Raw genomic sequence first — 22,051 nt, forward strand, 5'->3', positions numbered from 1 at the left:
CCAGTGAGGGACTCTCGTACTGTCCTGCTGTCCAAGTGATTCCTCACTCCGATGTTGACCCAGTCATGGTCCTTCTCCACATCGAACCCCTCCACCCTGATCACTACAGCTGCGGACCAGAAACACGTGTGGCTCAGATAGTACTCCATGGGGAGTTATCGCAGATACTGTTCAACCCTACAGATACATCAGGGGGCTTCTAACCAGAGACACACTCAGCAGCCTGAGCCTGAGGCCTTGGGGGTCCCAAGCCCAGAACCGCTGAAGGTTGCGATTCCAGGCTCACCGAGATGGAGAGATGGCGGACTGGAAGATTGAGATGCTTGGATACACCCTCCTGGCACCAGGCAGTGGTTGTTCGCACCTTTAACCCTGAAGCAGCACAGGAGAAAGGCCTATTTAACTCAGTCACCTCTTTTTGGCTCTCCGTGTCAAATTATTGCCTCTTGATTCCCCACCTTCAGCTAATTTACTTCCTTTTTCCCGTTTGGATACCATACCACCACTCTCGGCTCAGGTCACACAGCACTGTGAGTGAAAGTACACCTCAGGAGTATTGTTCGGCTCATTATGTAAGGGGCTGTGTTCCCATCCTGCCCTGAGGTTGGCTAGAGGGCAGGTTCAGGGCGGCCAGCCTCTTGGAGGGTCCACCTTTCACCCATCAACCTAGAGGGAGCTAGGTCATCAACCTAGAGGGAGTGTCGAGGACATCACGGGCCAACCTGGTCCTGCCCTCACCTGATCCACACAGAGTGGGACTAGGAGTGGGAGCGCTGGGTGATCGACACAGGGTGGGACCAGGAGTGGGAGCGCTGGGTGATCGACACAGAGTGGGATTGGGAATGGGAGCGCTGGGTGATTGACCCAGAGTAGGACCAGGAGTGGGAGCGCTGGGTGATCGACACAGGGTGGGACCTGGAGTGGGAGCGCTGGGTGATCGACACAGAGTGGGACCAGGAGTGGGAGCGCTGGGTGATCGACACAGGGTGGGACCGGGAATGGGAGCGCTGGGTGATCGACACAGAGTGGGACCAGGAGTGGGAGCGCTGGGTGATCGACACAGAGTGGGACCAGGAGTGGGAGCGCTGGGTGATCGACACAGGGTGGGACCTGGAGTGGGAGCGCTGGGTGATCGACACAGAGTGGGACCAGGAGTGGGAGCGCTGGGTGATAGACATAGAGTGGGATTGGGAATGGGAGCGCTGGGTGATCGACACAGAGTGGGACCAGGAGTGGGAGCGCTGGGTGATCGACACAGGGTGGGATCTGGAGTGGGAGCGCTGGGTGATCGACACAGAGTGGGACCAGGAGTGGGAGCGCTGGGTGATCGACACAGGGTGGGACCTGGAGTGGGAGCGCTGGGTGATCGACACAGAGTGGGACCAGGAGTGGGAGCGCTGGGTGATCGACACAGGGTGGGACCGGGAATGGGAGCGCTGGGTGATCGACACAGAGTGGGACCAGGAGTGGGAGCGCTGGGTGATTGACATAGAGTGGGATTGGGAATGGGAGCGCTGGGTGATCGACACAGAGTGGGACCGGGAGTGGGAGTGCTGGGTGATTGACACAGAGTGGGATTGGGAATGGGAGCGCTGGGTGATCGACACAGAGTGGGACCGGGAGTGGGAGCACTGGGTGATCGACACAGGGTGGGACCTGGAGTGGGAGCACTGGGTGATCCACACAGAGTGGGACCAGAAGTGGGAACGCCTGGTGAACGACACAGAGTGGGACCAGGAGTGGGAGCGCTGGGTGATCGACATAGAGTGGGTTTGGGAATGGGAGCGCTGGGTGATCGACACAGAGTGGGACCGGGAATGGGAGCGCTGGGTGATCGACACAGAGTGGGACTGGGAGTGGGAGCGCTGGGTGATCGACACAGAGTGGGACCAGGAGTGGGAGCGCTGAATGATCGACACAGGGTGGGACCGGGAGTGGGAGCACTGGGTGATCCACACAGAGTGGGACCAGGAGTGGGAGCGCGTGATTGTCCCCTCCCTGCAACAGCTTGCATTTATATAGCGCCTTTAATGGAATAAAACGTTCCAAGGAACTTCACAGGAGCGTTATCGAACAAAACCAAACACCGAGACACACAGGGAGACACAGAGGGAAGTGCAGCGAAGGTTCACCAGACTGATTCCAGGGATGGCTGGACTGACATATGAGGAGAGAATGGATCTTCTGGGCCTTTATTCACTGGAGTTTTGAAGGATGAGAGGGGATCTCATAGAAATGTATAAGATACTGACAGGACTGGACAGGTTAGATGCGGGAAGAATTCCCGATGTTAGGGAAGTCCAGGACCAGGGGACACAGTCTTAGGATAAGGGATAGGCCATTTAGGACCAAGATGAGGAGAAACTTCTTCACTCAGAGAGTGGTGAACCTGTGGAATTCCCTACCGCAGAGAGTTGTTGGTGCCAGTTCATTGAATATATTCAAGAGGGAGTTAGATTAGGCCCTTACGGCTAAGAGGATCAAGGGGTATGGAGAGAAAGCAGGAGAGGGCTACTAAGGTGAATGATCAGCCATGATCTTATTGAATGGTGGTGCAGGCTCAAAGGGCCGAATGGCCTACTCCTGCACCTATTTTCTAAGTTTTTATGTTAGAACAGATGACCAAAAGCTTGGTCAAAGAGGAAGGTTTTAAGGAGCATCTTAAAGGACGAGCGAGAGGAGGAGAGGTTTCAGGAGGAAATTCCAGAGTCGAGGGCCCATGCAGCTGATGGCACGGCCACCAATGGCGAGGCAAGAAAAGTGGGCGGTGTGCAAGAAGCTAGAGGATGGGGGAACGCAGAGTTTTTTGATGGATTTTAGGGCTGGAGGGGGTTACAGAGACGTGGCTCCAGGATGATCAGGGCTGGGAACTCAACATTCAGGGGTATTCAACATTCAGGAAGGATAGAATAAAAGGAAAAGGAGGTGGGGTAGCATTGCTGGTTAAAGAGGAGATTAATGCAATAGTTAGGAAAGACATTAGCTTGGATGATGTGGAATCTATATGGGTAGAGCTGCAGAACACCAAAGGGCAAAAAACGTTAGTAGGAGTTGTGTACAGACCTCCAAACAGTAATAGGGATGTTGGGGAGGGCATCAAACAGGAAATTAGGGGTGCATGCAATAAAGGTGTAGCAGTTATAATGGGTGACTTTAATATGCACATAGATTGGGCTAGCCAAACTGGAAGCAATACGGTGGAGGAGGATTTCCTGGAGTGCATAAGGGATGGTTTTCTAGACCAATATGTTGAGGAACCAACTAGGGGGGAGGCCATCTTAGACTGGGTGTTGTGTAATGAGAGAGGATTAATTAGCAATCTCATTGTGCGAGGCCCCTTGGGGAAGAGTGACCATAATATGGTGGAATTCTGCATTAGGATGGAGAATGAAACAGTAATTTCAGAGACCATGGTCCAGAACTTAAAGAAGGGTAACTTTGAAGGTATGAGGCGTGAATTGGCTAGGATAGATTGGCGAATGATACTTAGGGGGTTGACTGTGGATGGGCAATGGCAGACATTTAGAGACCGCATGGATGAAGTACAACAATTGTACATTCCTGTCTGGCGTAAAAATAAAAAGGGGAAGGTGGCTCAACCGTGGCTATCTAGGGAAATCAGGGATAGTATTAAAGCCAAGGAAGTGGCATACAAATTGGCCAGAAATAGCAGCGAACCTGGGGACTGGGAGAAATTTAGAACTCAGCAGAGGAGGACAAAGGGTTTGATTAGGACAGGGAAAATGGAGTACGAGAAGAAGCTTGCAGGGAACATTAAGGCGGATTGCAAAAGTTTCTATAGGTATGTAAAGAGAAAAAGGTTGGTGAAGACAAACGTAGGTCCCCTGCAGTCAGAATCAGGGGAAGTCATAACGGGGAACAAAGAAATGGCGGATCAATTGAACAAGTACTTTGGTTCGGTATTCACTAAGGAGGATACAAACAACCTTCCGGATATAAAAGGGGTCAGAGGGTCTAGTAAGGAAGAGGAACTGAGGGAAATCTTTATTAGTCGGGAAATTGTGTTGGGGAAATTGATGGGATTGAAGGCAGATAAATCCCCAGGGCCTGATGGCCTGCATCCTAGAGTACTTAAGGAGGTGGCCTTGGAAATAGCGGATGCATTGACAGTCATTTTCCAACATTCCATTGACTCTGGATCAGTTCCTATGGAGTGGAGGGTAGCCAATGTAACCCCACTTTTTAAAAAAGGAGGGAGAGAGAAAACAGGGAATTATAGATCGGTCAGCCTGACCTCAGTAGTGGGTAAAATGATGGAATCAATTATTAAGGATGTCATAGCAGTGCATCTGGAAAATGGTGACATGATAGGTCCAAGTCAGCATGGATTTGTGAAAGGGAAATCATGCTTGACAAATCTTCTGGAATTTTTTGAGGATGTTTCCAGTAAAGTGGACAAAGGAGAACCAGTTGATGTGGTATATTTGGACTTTCAGAAGGCTTTCGACAAGGTCCCACACAAGAGATTAATGTGCAAAGTTAAAGCACATGGGATTGGGGGTAGTGTGCTGACGTGGATTGAGAACTGGTTGTCAGACAGGAAGCAAAGAGTAGGAGTAAACGGGTACTTTTCAGAATGGCAGGCAGTGACTAGTGGAGTGCCGCAAGGTTCTGTGCTGGGGCCCCAGCTGTTTACATTGTACATTAATGATTTAGACGAGGGGATTAAATGCAGTATCTCCAAATTTGCGGATGATACTAAGTTGGGTGGCAGTGTGAGCTGCGAGGAGGATGCTATTAGGCTGCAGAGTGACTTGGATAGGTTAGGTGAGTGGGCAAATGCATGGCAGATGAAGTATAATGTGGATAAATGTGAGGTTATCCACTTTGGTGGTAAAAACAGAGAGACAGACTATTATCTGAATGGTGACAGATTAGGAAAAGGGAAGGTGCAACGAGACCTGGGTGTCATGGTACATCAGTCATTGAAGGTTGGCATGCAGGTACAGCAGGCGGTTAAGAAAGCAAATGGCATGTTGGCCTTCATAGCGAGGGGATTTGAATACAGGGGCAGGGAGGTGTTGCTACAGTTGTACAGGGCCTTGGTGAGGCCACACCTGGAGTATTGTGTACAGTTTTGGTCTCCTAACTTGAGGAAGGACATTCTTGCTATTGAGGGAGTGCAGCGAAGGTTCACCAGACTGATTCCCGGGATGGCGGGACTGACCTATCAAGAAAGATTGGATCAATTGGGCTTGTATTCACTGGAGTTCAGAAGAATGAGAGGGGACCTCATAGAAACGTTTAAAATTCTGACGGGTTTAGACAGGTTAGATGCAGAAAGAATGTTCCCAATGTTGGGGAAGTCCAGAACCAGGGGTCACAGTCTGAGGATAAGGGGTAAGCCATTTAGGACCGAGATGAGGAGAAACTTCTTCACCCAGAGAGTGGTGAACCTGTGGAATTCTCTACCACAGAAAGTAGTTGAGGCCAATTCACTAAATATATTCAAAAGGGAGTTAGATGAAGTCCTTACTACTCGGGGGATCAAGGGTTATGGCGAGAAAGCAGGAAGGGGGTACTGAAGTTTCATGTTCAGCCATGAACTCATTGAATGGCGGTGCAGGCTAGAAGGGCTGAATGGCCTGCTCCTGCACCTATTTTCTATGTTTCTATGTTTCTATAGGGAGGGGTGTAGGGGCTGGAGAGGGTTACAGAGAAAGGGAGGGGTGTAGGGGCTGAAGAGGGTTACAGAGATAGGGAAGTGTGTAGGGTGGGAGGGGGTTACAGAGATAGGGAGGGGTGTAGGGGCTGGAGGGGGTTACAGAGTTAGGGAGGGGTGCAGGGCTGGAGGGGGTTACAGAAATAGGGAGGGGTGCAGGGCTGGAGGAGGTTACAGAGATAGGGAGGGGTGCAGGGCTGGAGAGGGTTTCAGAGATAGGGAATGGTGTAGGGGCTGGAGGAGGTTACAGATATAGGGAGGGAAGTAGGGCTGGAGGGGGTTACAGAGATAGGGAGGGGTGTAGGGCTGTAGGAGGTTACAGAGATAGGGAGGGGTGTAAGGGCTGGAGGGGGTTACAGAAATAGGGAGGGGTGCAGGGCTGGAGGAGGTTACAAATATAGGGAGCGGTGTAAGGGCTGGAGGAGGTTACAGAGATAGGGAGGGGTGCAGGGCTGGAGGGGGTTACAGAGATAGGGAGGGGTATAGGGTTGGAGGAGGTTACAGATATAGGGAGGGGTGCAGGGCTGGAGAGGGTTTCAGAGATAGGGAATGGTGTAGGGGCTGGAGGAGGTTACAGATATAGGGAGGGAAGTAGGGCTGGAGGGGGTTACAGAGATAGGGAGGGGTGTAGGGCTGTAGGAGGTTACAGAGATAGGGAGGGGTGTAAGGGCTGGAGGGGGTTACAGAAATAGGGAGGGGTGCAGGGCTGGAGGAGGTTACAGAGATAGGGAGGGGTGTAGGGCTGGAGGAGGTTACAGATATAGGGAGGGGTGCAGGGCTGGAGAGGGTTACAGAGATAGGGAGGGGTGTAGGGGCTGGAGGAGGTTACAGAGATAGGGAGGGTTGTAGGGGCTGGAGGAGGTTACAGAGATATGGAGGGGTGTAGGGGCTGGAGGAGGTTACAGAGATATGGAGGGGTGTAGGGCTGGATGAGTTTACAGAGATAGGGAGGGGTGTAGGGGCTGGAGGAGGTTACAGAGATAGGGAGGGGGAGGGCTTGATGCCAGTTGTCACAAACTCGACTGCCTTATAACATTGGCCAATAAATAAACAGTGACTGCTGTTCAGAGTGAAGAGCTATGGGACATTCCGAGAGAGAAGTCTACCTTTGTGCTTAACTGTTGCCCCAACTGAGGCCAGCTAACATTGCGCAGAAAAGCCCCATTGTAACTGCGGGTGGGTTTTGCTGGGTGTCACACTCGGCCTGTGCTGCTGGAATCAGGCCCTGGGGTTATTGGGGCTCACGCCCCATTCACACAGCACCCATCCCGGAATGTGGCCTGCAGACAATCAGCTGACACAAGTAGGCGGCAGAAATCGGTTTCCAGGGGCCATCCTGCATTCGGGAAGGTGGTGGGGGTGAATCTGTGCCGGCGGGAGGGGAATGAGCCTGACCCTCCCGGCCCCACAAACGAACTAAAACACTTCACCTTCTCCCAGGGCCAATCTTTCTCTGTCCCGGCTCGGGAAACCGCAGCCACCCCGTGGGCAGGGCCTGACTTCAGATAACTGAAGGCGCTCTCAGGTGAACCCGGGGGCCTCAAGACCCGCGTGTCTCCAGGGGAGGGGTAAGAAGGGGTCAGTAACTCAGGACATGTTAACCGCCCTCCTCCGTCGGGCAAGTCGGGGGTTAAATCGACCACCCTTGGTATCTGTCCTCACAGGGTTCAATGTGTCAGTGTTCGTGCAAACACTGACTGACTGACACAAGCCTACCATCCTCAGAGGCAGGACTACAGGGACGGGCTTCTGGAGAAAATGGCCATCATTTCACACAATGGAAAAACAGGGATTATGCCACTTGCTGTCCTTCACTCCACTGACTGATAATATCTCGTGTGTGGCAAATCAATACCCTGGCAATAAACACGTGGCAGCAATTACAAACCTACGTTTTTAAACTGTTTTGCAGCAATAACCCTGTAAGGATTGCCAGTGCTTAAATGCTGAGATTTGTGCCGTTGCCATTTTGGTTGGGGCCTTGACCTGGGCGATCCAGGCGTCGGTGGGAAACAGGCGGGAGGGAGCCACATTTGGCTGTGCACAATGAGGTCCTCTGATGTGCATTTAGAAGCACGATTGGTGCTCGGCACAGAATGAGCCAGCCACAGCAAGCAAGTCACAGTGCTGAATGTGTTTCTGAGCAATGTTTGGCCTCTCGCACTCTCTGGCTCCTTCCTGCTGATGGAATTGTTGAGAAATCTTTCAAACCAACAATTGCATCGCAATATATCACATTCAGCTGAAGACCTGACTTCAATGGCAGCGAAGTGGCTGAGAGCAGGGGTCTGTGCTCACCCTTCAATCCATGGCTGAGTCACAAGGCTGGTCTAACAGCAGCCTCTGTAATGTCAGTCCCGTGTGTCTCACAATCTAACTGTATTCAGCCGTGACATTGCAAGATAACTGCTGTTTCGACAATCCAAAGCCTCTTCATTCTCAAAGACATTTCTTCTGCAGGATAATTAACCCATTTCAATGGAATTGAATATAGAAACATAGAAACATCAAAATTTACAGCGCAGAAGGAGGCCATTTTGGCCCATCATGTCCGCGCCGGCCGACAAAGAGCCGCACGGCCCTTGGTCATCAGCCCTAAAGGTTACATATAAATCTATGAACAATGATGGAAAGGCAAAGAGCACCCAGCCCAACCAGTCTGCCTCACACAACTGCGACACCCCTTATACTGAAACATTCTGCTCTCCACCCCAACCAGAGCCATGTGATCTCCTGGGAGAGGCAAAAAACAGATAAAAACCCAGGCCAATTGGGGGAAAAAATCTGGGAAAATTCCTCTCTGACCCATCAAGGCAATTGAAACTAGTCCAGGAGATCACCCTTGCTGTATTCGATTCCCTGCAGTACTTACCACTATATCTGCACCAGCCAACAAAAAGCTATCCAGTTTAATCCCATTTACCAGCTCTAGGTCCGTAATACATGTATGTAATATATGAGTCGTGTGTGTTGTATAACAGGTGGAAAATACAAATCTACCCAGGCCCAATTTCAACCTCAGAGATGGTTTTACTATCTGCCTCGGTTGGAGTTTAACCCAATCCCCTCAGTGTGAATCCCACTGCCCCACCCAATCCCACTGACCCACCCAATCCCACTGCATGATCTCAATCCCACTGCCACACCCAATCCCACTGCCCCACCCAATCCCACTGCCCCACCCAATCCCACTGCCCGACCCAACCCCACTGCCCCACACAATCCCACTGCCCGACCCAATCCCACTGACCCACATAATCCCATTGCCCCACCCAATCACACTTCATGATCCCAATGCCACTGCCCGACCCAATCCCACTGTCCCATCCAATCCCACTGCCCCACCCAATCCAAAAGCATGATCCCAATCCCACTGCCCCACCAAATCCCACTGCCCCACCCAATCCCACTGCATGATCCCAATCCCACTACCCGACACAATCCCACTGCCCCACCCAATCCCACTGCCACACCCAATCCCACTGCCCCACACAATCCCACTGCCCCACACAATCCCACTGCATGATCCCAAACCCACTGCCCCACCAAATCCCACTGCCCGACCCAGTCCTATTGCCCCACCCAAACCCACTGCGCAACCCAATCCCACTGCCCCACCCAATCTCACTGCATGATCCCAATCCCACTGCCCCACCCAATCCCACTGTCCGACCCAATCCCTCTGCCCCACCCAATCCTACTGCCCGACCCAATCCCACTGCCCGACCCAAACCCACTACCCCGCCCAATCCCACTGTCACACCAATCCCACCGCCACACCAATCCCACTGCATGATCCCATTCCCACTGCCTCACACAATCCCACTGTCCCACCCAAACCCACTGCCCGACACAATCCTACTGCATGTTCCCAATCCCACTGCCCCACCCAATCCAACTGCAAAATCCCAATCCCACTGCCTCACCCAATCCTACAGTTCCACCCAATCCCACTGCATGATCCCAATACCACTGCCCCACCCAAACCCACTGCCCGACCTAATTCCAGTGCCCCACACAATCCCATTGCCCCACCCAATCACACTGCAAAATCCCAATCCCACTGCCTCACCCAATCCTACAGTTCCACCCAATCCCACTGCATGATCCCAATACCACTGCCCCACCCAAACCCACTGCCCGACTTAATTCCAGTGCCCCACACAATACCATTGCCCCACCCAATCACACTGCATGATCCCAATCCCAATGCCCCACCCAATCACACTGCATGATCCCAATCCCACAGCCACACCAAATCCCACTGTCCCACCCAATCCCACTGCATATCCCAATCCCACTGCCCGACCCAAACCCACTGCCCCATCCAATCACACTGCCCAACCCAATTCCACTGCCCCACCCAATCCCAATGCCTCACCCAATCCCACTGTCCCACCCAATCCCACTGCAGGATCCCAATCCCACTGCCTCACACAATCCCACTGTCCCACCCAATCCCACTACCCGACCCAATCCCACTGCATGATCCCAATCCCACTGCCCAACCCAATCCCACTGCCACACCCAATCCCACTGCCCCACCCAATCCCACTGCACAATCCCAATCCCACTGCCCCACCCAATTCCACTGCATGATCCCAATCTCACTGCCCGACCCAATCCCACTGCCCTATCCAATCCCACCCCGCCAACCAATTCCACTGCCCCACCCAAGCCACTGCATGATCCCAATCCCACTGCTCGAACACAATCCCACTCCCATCCCAATCCCACTTCCACTCCCAATCCCACTGCATGATCCCAATCCCACTGCATGATCCCAATTCCACTGCCCAACACAATCCCAGTACCCCACACAATTCCACTGCATGATCCCAATCCCACTGCCCCACCCAATTCCACTGCCCCTCCCAATCCCACTACCTGACCCAAAGCCACTGCTCCACCCAAACCCATTGTATGATCCCAATCCCACAGCCCCACTAAATCCCACTGCCCGACCCAATTCCTCTGCCCCACCCATTCCCATTGCCCCACCCAATCCCACTGCGCAACCCAATCCCACTGCCCCACCCAATCCCACTGCATGATCCCAATCCCACAGCCCCACCCAATCCCACTGCCTGACCCAATCCCACTGCCCCACCCATTCCCATTGCCCCACCCAATCCCACTGCGCAACCCAATCCCACTGCCCCAACCAATCCCACTGCATGATCCCAATCCCACAGCCCCACCCAATCCCACTGCCACACCCAATCCCATTGCATGATCCCAATCCCACTGCCTCACACAATCCCACTGTCCCACCCAATCCTACTGCCCGACCCAAGCCCACTGCATGATCCCAATCCCACTGCATGATCCCAATCCCACTGCCCAACCCAATCCCACAGCCCCTCTAAATCCCACTGCCCGACCCAATTCCTCTGCCCCACCCATTCCCATTGCCCCACCCAATCCCACTGCGCAACCCAATCCCACTGCCCCACCCAATCCCACTGCATGATCCCAATCCCACAGCCCCACCCAATCCCACTGCCACACCCAATCCCACTGCATGATCCCAATCCCACTGCCTCACACAATCCCACTGTCCCACCCAATCCTACTGCCCGACCCAAGCCCACTGCATGATCCCAATCCCACTGCCCCACCCAATCCCACTATTCCACCCAATCCCACTGCATGATCCCAATCCCACTGCCCAACCCAATCCCACTGCCACACCCAATCCCACTGCCCCACCCAATCTCACTGCACGATCCCAATCCCACTGCCCCACCCAATCCCACTGCCCCACCCAATCCCACTGCATGATCCCAATCTCACTGCCCAACCCAATCCCACTGCCTTACCCAATCCCACCCCGCCACCCAATCCCACTGAATGATCCCAATCCCACTGCCCCACCCAAGCCACTGCATGATCCCAATCCCACTGCTCGAACACAATCTCACTCCCATCCCAATCCCACTTCCCCACCCAATCCCATTGCATGATCCCAATCCCACTGCCCCGCCCAATCCCTCTGTCCCACCCAATCCCACTGTCTCACCCAATCCCACTGCCCCACCCAATCCCACTGTCCCACTCAATCCCACTGCATGATCCCAATCCCACTGCCCACCCAAACCCACTGCCCCACCCAATCCCACTGCATGATACCAATCCCACTGCCCCACCCAATCCCTCTGCCCCACCCAATCCCACTGCCCAACCCAATCCCACTGCCACACCCAATCCCACTGCCCCACCCAATCTCACTGCACGATCCCAATCCCACTGCCCCACCCAATCCCACTGCCCCACCCAATCCCACTGCATGATCCCAATCTCACTGCCCAACCCAATCCCACTGCCCTACCCAATCCCACCCCGCCACCCAATCCCACTGCATGATCCGAATCCCACTGCTCCACTCAAGCCACTGCATGATCCCAATCCCACTGCTCGAACACAATCTCACTCCCATCCCAATCCCACTTCCCCACCGAATCCCATTGCATGATCCCAATCCCACTGCCCCGCCCAATCCCTCTGCCCCACCCAATCCCACTGTCTCACCCAATCCCACTCCCCCACCCAATCCCACTGTCCCACTCAATCCCACTGCATGATCCCAATCCCACTGCCCACCCAACCCCACTGCCCCACCCAATCTCACTGCATGATCCCAATCCCACTGCCCCACCCAATCCCACTGCCCCACCCAATCCCACTGCATGTTCCCAATCCCACTGCATGATCCCAATCCCACTGCCCACCCAACCCCACTGCCCCACCCAATCCCACTGCATGATCCCAACCCCACTGCCCCACCCAATCCCACTGCATGATCCTAATCCCACTGCCCCACACAATCCCACTGCATGATCCCAATCCCACTTCCCCATCCAATCCCACTGCCCCACCCAATCCCACTGCCCCACCCAATCCCACTGCCCCACCCATTCCCACTGCCTCACTCAATCCCCTCAGACGTGCTCTTGAAGTGCCCGGGTATAATTTCCAGGATGGGGGTCTCTTGACTCCCTGTTGCAACTTCACTAGAATCTAGACAAATTGGTGAAACAACTATTAAGGTGCCTCTCTGGAGTTTGAATCTTTGGGGGAGAAATTCAGCTGCTTTGCACCTCCTGTTATCGCTTGTGTGGGTAACCGGGCGGGCGGGGTGAACTCAGCCATCCTCGCGATCCTCCCTGGTGGTTTTGTGCTGGCGCTAACACTGACCGCCTCAGTCCCTGGCTCCCTGTAGATCGTGACATCATCTGGTGCGCACGATTATTGCCTGCTGATATTTTTCTCAAATTTCAAACGTTATCGCCTCAGAACTGACGAAGGGTCAAATTTTAAATAAAATCTCATAATATTCCTGTGAAGTGCCTTGGGACGTTTCACTGCAAACAAGTTGTTCTTGTTGTTGTTTAGGTGAGCGATATGGAGGAGCATGAAATTCTATCCCGTTTACCTGATTTCCACACACAGCTTCCTGTCGGTCACTTACCATCAACACTGACATTTCTGATCAACTTGAGAAACCAGTAGACATCCTGATTGGCTGGGTAGGACTTTGGATAGTTGGGGCTGTGGATGAGCGCTGCGAAGTCGGAGCACTGAGTGTACGGGAGGCACAAGGGCCCTGAGAGAGACAGAGAGAGGACACCAGTTATAACAACAGCATCATCATCAAAGGCAGACCCTCCGAATCGAGGAAGACTTGCTTCCACTCTAAAAATAAGTTCTTAGGTGACTGAACAGTCCAATACGAGAACCACAGTCTCTGTCACAGGTGGGACAGATAGTCATTGAGGGAAGGAGTGGGTGGGACAGGTTTGCCGCACGCTCCTTCTGTTGCCTGCGCTTGATTTCTGCATGCTCTCGGCGATGAGACTCAAGGTGCTCAGCGCCCTCCCGGATGCACTTCCTCCACTTAGGGCGGTCTTTGGCCAGGGTCTCCCAGGTGTCGGTGGGGATGTTGCACTTTATCAGGGAGGCTTTGAGGGTGTCCTTGTAATGTTTCTGTCATGTATTCAACCAGCACTGTAACCCATGTATAATCTGACCTAAGTTGTACACTGTGAGAACAATGACCACTAGGTGGTGAACTTGTGAGAGACACTCCTAACCTGGACCTTCAGATATAAAAGGGCAAGCTCCACCCACTTCCATCACTTGAGTGCTATGGAATAAAGGACAGGTCACAGACTGACCTTCTCTCAAGTATGGGCCTCGTGTGCATTTATACTGTATAGTAAGGACGTATCAATGGCGATGAGAAACTGGGATTTAAACCACGCGAACATGGCCACTAGCAGAACAGACGAGAGGTACTGTGTTAAGGAATGATTGGGACAGAGATTCAACATTGTTAAAGCAGCACACAGTTCTCCAGGCAAACAAGGACAGTCGGGCATGCCCCAACATGTAGTCGAACCCAGAGGGGGAGTTCGACAGAGACAATGGCAAGTTGAACGGTGATTCACGCCATCGCAAGGGACAATGTGGCCAGTAATGGGGCCATCAACACATGTTAATGGTGCACTCAAGGACAATAACAGGGACAGTCAGGGATGATCGACTGGCAAGGGACCTTTTGTTTCAAACAGCAGTTCATGTTGGAGGCGTGGAGACACACACTCAGCCGGAATTTGCAGAGATGAGCAAAATACCTGCAGAAATTGCAGAAATGAATGCTGGGGGAAACCGCTGGAAGCTGAAGTTCAGCGAGTTCATGTGGAGCACGTATACAGTTCATACACCAGGACGCCAGTGATAATGATGAAAGTGCTCCTCAATGGCATCCCAGTATCAATGGAGCTAGACACGGGGGCCAACCAGTCCCTGATGGATATCAAACAGTTCGAAAGGTTGTGGGCGTCCAAGGCCAGGAGGCCAAAATTATCGGCGATTGATGCACAGCTACGGACATACACAAAGGAGATCATTCCGGTGCTAGGCAGCGCCACGGTAGTCATGACCCACAAAGATTCGGAGAACAGGTTGCCACTCTGGGTTGTCCCGGGGGACGGTCCCGCATTACTGGGGAGGAGTTGGCTTGCTGTCATGAACTAGAAATGGGGCGATGTCAATGCAATTTCCTCTGTGAAGCGAGTATCATGCTCACAGATTCTGGACAAATTTGACTCATTATTTCAACCCGGCATTGGCACTTTCATGGGGGCCAAGGTAGTGATTCACATAAACCCGGACGCCAGGCCAGTACACCACAAGGCCAGAGTGGTGCCGTACGTGATGCGGGAAAAGATAGAAGGCGAATTGGACCACCTGCTGAGGGAAGGCATCATCTCGCCAGTCGAATTCAGTGACTGGGCGAGCCCGATTGTGCCGGTGCTCAAGGCGGATGGGTCGGTCAGGATATGTGGTGATTACAAGGCCACCATCAATCGGGTGTCACTCCAAGACCAGTACCCGCTACTGAGAACAAAGGACCTCTTTGCGACGCTATCCGGTGGCAAATTTTTTTCAAAATTGGATCTGACCTCAGCTTACATGACCCAGGAGCTGGCGAGTGAGTCGAAGAAGCTGACCACCATCACAACACACAAGGAGGAGGTGCTACGCAGACTGGACCGGGTAGGGCTGTGACTGAAAAAGGCGAAGTGCGTCTTCCTAGCTCCAGAGGTGGAATTCCTGGGGATGAGGGTAGCAGTAGACGGGATCAGCCCTACTGCGTCCAAGACGGAAGCGATTCAGAGAGCACCCACGACGGAGCTGTGTTCATTCCTGGGGCTCCTGAACTATTTTGGTAACTTTCTTCCCAAATTGAGCACGCTGTTAGAGCCGCTACACATGCTCCTACGCAAAGGTCGCGAATGGGTCTGGGGGGACAGCCAGGAAAGGGCTTTTAATAGAGCACACAATTTGTTATGTTCCAACAATCTGTTAACGCTATATGACCCATGTAAGAAACTTGTGTTAACGTGCGATGCGTCGTCCTATGGTGTCAGTTGTGTGTTGCAGCATGTCAATGCCAAGGGTCAGTTACAGCCGGTCGCTTATGCCTCCAGAAGTCTGTCCCAGGCAGAAAGGGCTACGGGATGATAGAAAAGGAAGCGCTCGCATATGTATATGCGGTAAAGAAAATGCACCAGTACCTGTTTGGCAGGAAATTTGAGCTAGAGACAGATCACAAACCCCTAACGTCCCTTTTGGCCGACAACAAGGCCATAAATGCAAACGCATCGGCCCGCATACAGAGGTGGGGACTCACGTTAGCCACCTATGACTACACAATTCGGCACAGACCGGGCACCGAAAACTGCGCCGATGCACTCAGCAGGCTCCCACTAGCCACCACTGAGGGGGCTACCGAGCATGCTGCTAAGATGGTCATGGCTGTTGAAGCTTTCGGAAGCGAAGGCTCACCTGTGACAACCCGTCAGATTAAAGTCTGGACAAATAGAGACCCGCTATTGTCTCTAGTCAAGAAATGTGTCCTGACTGGGGACTAGGCAGCCACGTACAGGGCATGCCCTGAGGAATTTAAACCATTTCACAGGCGCAGGGATGAACTCTCGATTCAGGCCGATTGCCTACTGTGGGGAAACCGCATAGTCATGCCCCAGACGGGCAGAGAGGTTTTCATCAGAGAACTCCACAATGAGCACCCGGGCATTGTCACAATGAAGGCAATTGCCAGGTCACACGTTTGGTGGCCAGGGATAGACGCAGATCTGGAACTTTGTGTTCGCAGGTGCAACATGTGTGCCCAGCTGGATAATGCGCCCAGGGAAGCCCCCCTTAGCCCCTGGCCATGGCCCGCCAAGCCTTGGTCACGCATCCATGTGGATTACACAGGTCCTTTAATGGGAAAAATGTTTTTGGTTGGAGTAGACGCCTACTCCAAATGGATCGAGTGTGACATTTTAAATTCAAGCACACCATCTGCCACGGTAGAAAGTCTACGGGCAATGTTCGCCGCCCATGGTCTACCGGACATCTTGGTCAGCGACAATGGCCCATGCTTCACAAGCATTGAATTCCAGGACTTCATGGCAGGCAATGGAATTAACCATGTCAGAACGGCACCAGTCAAGCCAGCCTCAAAAGGCCAGGCAGAACGAGCAGTGCAGATAATCAAACAGGGGATGCTCAGAATCCAAGGGGGTTCCTACAACGCCGCTTATCACGCCTCCTGTTGGCCTACAGATCCCGACCACACTCGCTCACAGGGGTTCCACCCACAGAGCTGCTAATGAAAAGGACGCTCAAAACCCGGTTATCCCTTATACACCCCACCATGAAAGAAATTGTCGAGAGCAGGCACCAGTCACAATATGACTACCATGACAAGAATGCGAGGACGCGATGTATTGATGTAAATGACCCTGTTTTTGTCCTCAACTACGCTGCAGGGCCCAAATGGCTCGCAGGCACTATGGTTGCCAAAGAGGGAAATAGGATTCTTGTAGTTAAACTTATCAATGGATAAATCTGCTGCAAACATGTGGATCGAACAAAAAGGAGGTTCAGCAACCCCATAGAAGAAGCAGAGGAATAACACGATATAGAGTTCACTCCTCCACAGGTGACTGAACACAGGAACCAAAGGGAGGAGAGCCCATTCACTGTGAGCAGTCCGGACAAGCCTGAGGCACCGCAAACAGCAGACACTCAAGCCAGTGCCCAACTCAGGCGCTCTACAAGAGAGCGTAAACCACCAGAGAGACTCAACCTGTGATCCCAATAAGACTTTGGGGGGGGGAGGTGATGTCATGTATTCAACCAGCATTGTCACCCATGTATAATCTGACCTAAGTTGTACACTGTGAGAACAATGACCACTAGGTGGTGAACTTGTGGGAGACACTCCTAACCTGTACCTTCAGATATAAAAGGGCAAGCTCCACCCACTTCCATCACTTGAGTGCTATGGAATAAAGGACAGGTCACAGACTGACCTTCTCTCAAGCATGGGCCTCGTGTGCATTTATACTGTATAGTAAGGACGTATCAGTTTCCTCTGCCCACCTTTGGCCCATTTGCCGTGAAGGAATTCCAAGTGGAGAGCTTGCTTTGGGAGTCTCGTGTCAGGCATGCGAACAATGTGGCCTACCCAATGGAGCTGATCAAGTATGGTCAGTGCTTCAATGCTGGGGATATTGGCCTGATCGAGGACACTAACGTTGGTGCATCTGTCCTCCCAGGGGATTTGCAGGATCTTGCGGAGACATCGTTGGTGGTATTTCTCCAGTGACTTGAGGTATCTATTGTACATGGTCCATGTCTCTGAGCCATACAGGAGGGCGGGTATCACTACAGCCCTGTAGACCATGAGCTTGGTGGCAAAGTTGGGGGCCTGGTCTTCGAACACTCTTCCTCAGGCGGCCGAAGGCTGCATTGGCGCACTGGAGGCGGGGTTGAATCTCGTTGCCAATGTCTGCCCTTGTTGATAAGAGTCTCCTGGGATATGGGAAATGGTCCATGGTGTCCAGGGCCGTGCCATAGACCTTGATGACTGGGGGCAGTGCTGTGTGGCGGGTACAGACTGGTGGAGGACCTTTGTCTTACGGATGTTTATTGTAAGGCCCATGCTTTTGTACGTCTCGGTGAGTTGCACCATTGAAGACAGAAAATATTCTGTGATAGTCACAGAGGGGAACAAAAATATAATAGCTAAATGAAACCATGGTGAGCGGATGACCCAAAGATGGTGTTTGGAAAGGTTTATAAATGCAGAGAAAGTGGAGAGGAGACTTTACAGAGCAGGTTTGATGTGCTTCAATCCTGTACCATCAATGGAGAGATTGGCGGGGGGGGCTTCAGAGAGTGGGACTGAGGTGTCTGAAGGCTGTACCATCAATGGAGGAATGAGAGAAAGAAAGAACTTGCATTTATACAGCACCTTTCACCTCAGGACAACCAATGAATTATTTTGAAATGTAGTCACTGTTGTAATGCAGGAAATGCGGCAGCCAAATTGCACACAGCAAGCTCCCACAAAATCTGATGATAATGACCAGATGACCTGTTTTAGTGATGTTGATTGAGGGATAAATATTGGCCCAGGAGACCGGGGATAACTCCCCTGCTCTTCTTTGAAAGAGTGCCACCTGAGAGGACTCAATTTAACATCTCAACCGAAAGACGACACCTTCCACAGTGCAGCACTCCCTCAGCACTGCACTGGAGTGTCAGCCTGGATGATGGGATCAAGTCTCTCGAGTGTGCTGCCCACTGAGCAAAGAGGGAGGATCGTGGACTGAGGTGACCCCTGTAATGGATTTTACCCCCTAGTGTAATGGATGTTATCCCTGGGAAATAGATACTACATAGGAACAGGAGGAGGCCTGTCAGCCCCTCGAGTATTTTCTGCCAATCAATGAGATCATGACTGAGCTGTATCCCAACTCCATCCACCCACCTTGGCTCCTTTAATACCCGTGGCAGGCAAAAATCTATCAATCTCAGATTTAAAATGATTAATTGAGCTAGCATCTACTGTTTTAACGGGAGAGAGTCCCACACTTCTCCCATCCTTTGCACGAAGCAGTGTTTCCTAACTTCTCCCGAATGGCCTGGCTCGGATGTTTAGGTTATGTCCTATTGTCCCAGACTTCCTCACTAGCAGAACAAGTTTTCCTCTGCCCTATCAATTCGTTTCGACATCCTAAAAACCTCAATCGAATCCCCCCTTAACCTTCTATATTCCAGGGAACACCAGCCTAGTTTATGTAATCACTCCTCATAATCTAACCCTGAAAGCCCTGGGCACATTGTGGTGAATTTGCATTGCACCCCGTCCAAGCCCAGTATATCCTCGCTAAGGTACGGTGTCCGGAACAGTACACAGTGCTCCAGGTGTGGTCTAACCAGGGCTTTGTACAGCTACAACAAAGCACCCACCCCTTTATATTCTAGCCCTCTAGTTATAAAGGCCAACATTCCAATAGTCCTTTTGATTATTTTTTGTACCTGACTGCTACATTTTAGTGATCTGTGTACATGGACCCCTAAATCGTTTTGGACCCCCACTGATCCCAGCTTTGCACCAATTAAAAATACTCGGATCAATCCTTTTTTGTCCAAAATGAATGGCCTCATAATTACCTGCATTGAAATCCATCTGCTATAGCCTCGCCAACTCATTGATCTAACAATGTCTCTTTATAATTCTCATCATCATAGGCAGTCCCTCGTGATCGAGGAAGAGTTGCTTCCACTCTTAGCATGAGTTCTTAGGTAGCTGTACAGTCCAATATGAGAGCCACAGTTTCTGCCACAGGTGGGACAGATAGTCGTTGAGGGAAAGGGTGGGCAGGGAGCCTGGTTTGCCGCATGCTCATTCCGCTGCCTGCGTTTGATTTCTGCATGCTCTCGGCGACAATACTCGAGGAGCTCAGCGCCCTCCCGAATGCACTTCCTTCACTTAGGGCGGTCTATGGCCAAGGACTCCCAGGTGTCAGTGAGAATGTCGCACTTTATCAGGGAGGCTTTGAAGGTGTCTTTGTAACGTTTCCTCTGCCCGCCTTTGGCTCGTTTGCTGTGGACGAGTTCCGAGTAGAGCGCTTGCTTTGGGAGTCTCGTGTCTGGCATGTGAACTATGCGGAGCTGATCAAGTGTGGTCAGTGCTTCAATGCTGGAGATGTTGGCCTGAACGAGGACGCTGGTGGTATTTCTCCAGTGACGTCCCTGAGCCATACAGGAGGGCGGGTATTACTACGGCCCTGTAGACCATGAGCTTGGTGACAGTTTTGAGGGATTGAGCTTCAAACACTCTTTTCCTCAGGCGGCCGAAGGCTGCACTGGCGCGCTGAAGGTGGTGTTGGATCCCATCATCAATGCCTGCTCTTGTTGATAGGAGGCTCACGAGATAGGGGAAATGGTCCACATTGTCCAGGGCCATGCCGTGGATCTTGATGTTTGGGGGGACAGTGCTGTGCGGCGAGGACAGGATGGTGTAGGACCTTTGTCTTACTAATGTTTAGCGTAAGGCCCATGATTTCATACGTCTCGGTAAATACGTCGACTATGTCCTGGAGTTCAGCCTCTGTGTGTGCACAGGCGCAGGCATCGTCCGTGTATTGTAGCTCGACCACCGAGGTTGGAGTGGTCTTGGATCTGGCCTGGAGACGGGGAAGGTTGAACAGCTTCCCACTGGTTCTGTAGTTTAGCTCCACTCCAGCGGCGAGCTTGTTGACTGTGAGGTGGAGCATGGCAGCGAGGAAGATTGAGAAGATGGTAGGGGCGATGATGCAGCCCTGCTTGACACCGGTCCGGACATGAATTGAGTCTGTGATGGATCCGTTGGTAAGGATCACGGCCTGCATGTCGTCATGGAGCAGGCGGAGTATGGTTACTGTGGTGTCCCTGCACCTTACTACAAACTCACACGAGGCATGTACTGCAGACACAGTCACTACGTGACCTTATTTCCAGGACCAAGAAGTGCTGACCCTGGGTGGGACCTCCCTTTTATAGCTGGAAACTCAGGTGAGGAGTGTCTCCCACAAGTTCACCCCCTGTGGTCAGGGTGTGCATTTCTAGGGTATAAGTACAGTGTACAGGAGTTGCATGAAGGTTACAGTTACATGAAGGTTACCGTTGCATGGTGGTTACATACATGACATCACCTCCCCCTTACATCTTTTTGTGCCAAAGGTTAAGTCTATCAGGTAGTCGACGCTCTCTCGTGGAGCGCCGCAGTTGTGGCTCTGGTGGCTGAGCCTCGGCACGCGTCTCTGTCACCTGAGGTGATTCCGGCCTGTCCGGGCTGGCCACAGGGACTGTGCATGCTGAGGGCTGTCTTTGTTGCTCATCCACTGGCAGTGGTGTGGGTGCTATCTCATGCTCTTCTTCAGGTTCCTCCGTGTCTATGCTGAACCTTTTCTTTACTTGGTCCAAGTGTTTGCGGCATATCTGCCCATTGTTTAATCTGACCACTATGACCCTATTCCCTTCTTTGCCAATTAGTGTCCCCTCAAGCCACTTGGGTCCCAAAGCATGGTTAAGAACAAATACCGGGTCATCCATTTCTATACATCTCCCCCTTGAGTTTCGATAGTGAAACTCGGTTTGGGACTGGAGCTTGCCCTCAACAATGTCTGCCAGGGCTGGGTGAATGAGGGACAGCCGCGTTTTAAGTGTGCGTTTCATGAGGAGTTCCGCTGGCGGGACTCCCGTGAGCGAGTGCGGGCGGGACCTGTAGGCCAGCAGGAGGCGCGATAGGCGGTACTGAAGGGAGGGTTCTTGGATGCGTAGCATGCCCTGTTTTATGACTTGGACCGCCCGTTCCGCCTGGCCATTGGAAGCCGGCTTGAACAGTGCTGTCCGGACGTGTTTGACACCATTGCCCGACATAAACTCCTGGAATTCATGGCTGGTGAAACACGAGCCATTGTCGCTGACCAGAATGTCCGGCAAGCCGTGGGTCGCGAAAAC

Source organism: Pristiophorus japonicus, chromosome 17, assembly GCF_044704955.1.
Source record: "Pristiophorus japonicus isolate sPriJap1 chromosome 17, sPriJap1.hap1, whole genome shotgun sequence".
Lineage (NCBI taxonomy): Eukaryota > Metazoa > Chordata > Chondrichthyes > Pristiophoridae > Pristiophorus > Pristiophorus japonicus.